Consider the following 3,981-nt stretch of genomic DNA (forward strand, 5'->3'; position numbering starts at 1 on the left):
AGGAGTTGAGTAGGTACGTTGAAGAAATACAATTGATCTGACCCTTCCACACATGGGTTCAGGGGCTCGGAACCTGTCAAAACTAACTGGACTTCTCTCCTTCTAATGGTTCCTTTAAGTCAGAGAGTTTATATCATTAATATATTTATCAAAAAAGCCAGGGGTAGGGGAGGGCACTGTCCTTTTCCTTACAGCTCATGCCTTTTATTTTTTTGCCCAAAAGAAAAGGGTCCTAAGGAAGAAGTGAAAGACAATTAATGTGTCCTCAGCTCAGAGGAATCTCCTTAATTATTTGAATACCTATAGAGTAGTTTGTGTTTGATACTGGGATTTGGGAGTGAGATGTGTTTATAGTTCATCATATCAGTCTTTTCGCTAGGATTACTCTGACAGCCATTGCCTGATTGTGACCCTTTAGATTTCTCATTCAATATGTATGATTCGATGGCAGTTTTCTTATTTTTAACTTAGTTAATATTTATTATTTTTAGCAAGATTTTTTTTGCTTTTTTAATTTGATTTTCCATATTTACATTTCAAATATTTTCCTTTTCCAGATTGCTTTCCATGAGATCCCTAACCGGTCCCCATGCCCTTTTTCTATAATCCCTCTTATTGCTCTTTGACATTCCATTGAATTGGTAATAATACCTAGTTTAGACCAAGGGCATCTCATTCCATTGGTGACCAACAAGACCATTCTCTGCTACATATGAAGTGGGAGCCATAGGTCTATCCATGTACAATCTTTGAATATTTGTATACTGCCAGAAAACTCTGGTTTGATGGCATGTTTTTCCTTATAGGATTAAAAGCTCCTTCAGCTCTTGTAACCCTTCTCAAAGTCTACCAACAAGAGATCGGTTTTCAGTTCACTGGTTGGCCACTACCATTCACTTCTGTATTTGACATGCTCTAACTGTGTCTCTCAGGATAGACCTATATCCGTTTCTTCTAATCATGCAATAATAAGATTCATCCATCTTATCTAGTTTTGCTGGCTAATATATCTATCTCTATCTATATCCATATCTATAATCTGTATATCTATATATCTGTATATCTATATATCTATATATCTGTATATCTATATATCTATAAATCTATATCCGTATATCTATATATCTATATATCTATATGTCTATAAATCATATATATATATATATATATATATTATCTATATACACACACATACACACACACACATATATATATGTATATATATATATATATATATATGATATAGCTATGAATTTAGATGGCATTTTAACATGGATTCTGGGATACAAGATCAAGAAGATAGAATCCACAAATGACAGTGCCAAATAGATTCTCTCCTGTTCTTATGAACCTAATGAAGCTGAGGTTTCACTGGACCACACTCTATTCCTCATCCTGCACATCCTCCTGAATCTTATGTTTGGCCTGAGTAAAGAATCAGGGTAAAACATCCAAAACCCTCAAGTCTCGTCATGGGAATCCAGTAAGGTAGATAATGCAGAACTGATATCAAATGGGACAAGAGAACCGAATATTATAGTCCATGCTGTCATTTGCTTTAATGATGTCTGGTAATGTTTGGATAAAATAAGGATTTGGGAGTTTATCATTTGAGGAAGGTACACAGTATTTACACTGTTATACTCACTCTATTGCTGTGCCCCCTTTGTAGACAAAATCATTGCAAAAAATTTAATTGGAAAACTGAATTTTTGAGTACACATTCAGGAATATATATAACGTCCCCTCTCAAGGAATGCAGACAAAATAATTAATACAATATTTATTCATTTGAAGGTCTGTAGGGAAAATACTTGCTTGGAGATACAGAGAAAACCTAGGGAATTGAAGTGTATGTCACAGGAATGGACCTGGGAATAAAATTATTATCCAGAAGAATCTCCTCCACTCCATATTCCTAGATCTTTTCTTCCCATGCTAAGCCCCTAACTAACTTTCTCCATTCAGAGAATGTAACCACTAATGAAACAATCGAAGTACTTAGCATTGGAGAGATGTAGTATGTAAAGGTTTCCACTGTGTCACAGGAGACACTCATGGAAAGGACACCCTAGAAATTGGTCAATGTAAGGAAAGCTGTTTAGCATGTAGGCCATGGAAGTTCTCAGTGACATCATCATTCGGTCCTGCCTGAAATATTCTTGTATCCTGGATAGCCCTAGCAGGTTCTGTGATGTTTGTAGAGTTGTCCTCAAAGAGACTGCCTCTCAGATATTCCTTCAGTAACTCTAGGGTTTACTAATTGGCCTCTAATTCAGAGTAAACAGCCATTTGGGAGGGAGAAGAAAGAGGGTCAAGAGAATAGAGATGGGGAGAAGGAAGCTGGCATTATATCTTGGCATAAAGAAAAGAAAAACTATGTGGTTCTTGGGAAAACACACTGGGAAGATGGCTTTTGTTCTTTTGTTCTATGGGTTAACCAAGCTAATGGAGAAGTTGCTGAACATCTTAAAGACCTTTGGGCAGATGATAAATATTCTAGATACTCCTTTTTTAGATTTTAATGATCCTGGGGATTCTATGGCTGATGGTATATGTTTCCCAGGAAGAGTGCTAGAAATAGATTGATTTTTTTGATGCTTTAGAAGACATGGAATTTTTCTGATACACTTGGGCTAATGGCACAAGGTATAAATGAGTTTTTTTCGATGTGGAGTTTCCATCAGAACTTTGGAAGTATAAAAAACGTTTTTGTATTTTTGAAGTCTAATTTTCACAATGACAAATTACTTTGAGGACGGAGAACAGTTTCTGTAACCCTAGAGAGGGGTGATGAAATTCCCTGAAATCCTAGGGCAGACGGTGAACATGCCTTTTTGGTAGAAGGAGGAGGTACTTGAGCATTTTGGGACAATATGGAATATCTAGCATGCCCTTGTAAGGATTGGCAACTTTCCACAATTCCTTCATCATCTTTGGAAAATTACAAGGCCCTTTGGACATATGGAGAATTTGTGCGACTCTCCTGAGGAATAGTTGTACCTTTTGGTTTCTCTTTGGCAGCATAAGATGGCAAAGGATACCTTTTGGCAGAAGGGGTAAGGTTGAAACTGTCTTCGTTCGAGGAGAAATTTCTCAAGACTCCATCAGAAGGGTCAAATCTTAACCCTTTGTTTCTAGAAACTGGATTCCTGAGGTCCATTTTGGTAGAGGGAGAATGGTGACCATTTCTCCCCAGAGTGGACATGTGAAATAAATCTACTTGGGTAGATGGGGATAGTTGTAAAGCAAGCTGTTGATTTGCAGTAGATCCTAACACATCCTTCTCAGATGAGGAAGGTCTTAATGTACCGTGTATACGTGTAGAAATACTGACTGTGACGTCAGAATGTGGTATAGGTATTAGAGCGACCTCAGAAGATGTGACCTCTCCTAGACCATCATGGACATATGTGAGAGGGCTGAGAGCCTCATGAGCAGATAACGATGTTTCTAGATATTGTTGTGTAATTGAGGAAGTTCCAAAAAAATTTCTTCTGCTGGAGAAGTGGAAACAGACTTTCGTGTAGAAGTGTCAGGTTCCATAGCCTGCTTGATAGGCAAAACAGGTTCCAAGGCCCCTTCAGAATATAAGGTAAAATCCAAAGTCTTTGATGTATTTTGCAGATGTTCTGGGCCAGCTTGTGGGTATAAAGAAGGACTGGAAACCCCTTGTTCATATTTGAAAGAGTGTGTAGCATCTTGTGTATTTAGGGAAGATGGCTGACCTTGAGGAGATAAGGAAGGTCCTATAGCCCCCTGTGAAGTTTGCAGAGGTTGTATGCATTCTTTTGCCCAAATGGAAAAGAAGGAATCCCTTTCCTCAGTTATCAAGGATGCTGCAGACACTGGTGTTTGCATATCATGTTCCCCCACTCCTCGTTAACATATGGTTGAATCCATAACCTTCTCTAAGATAGAAAATGTCCTACAACATCTTTTTTTATTTGTGTCACATCCACATGTCATTTCTAAAGATGT

Source organism: Rattus norvegicus (assembly GCF_036323735.1).
Source record: "Rattus norvegicus strain BN/NHsdMcwi chromosome Y unlocalized genomic scaffold, GRCr8 chrY_unlocalized_10, whole genome shotgun sequence".
In the NCBI taxonomy this organism is placed as follows: Eukaryota; Metazoa; Chordata; class Mammalia; order Rodentia; family Muridae; genus Rattus; species Rattus norvegicus.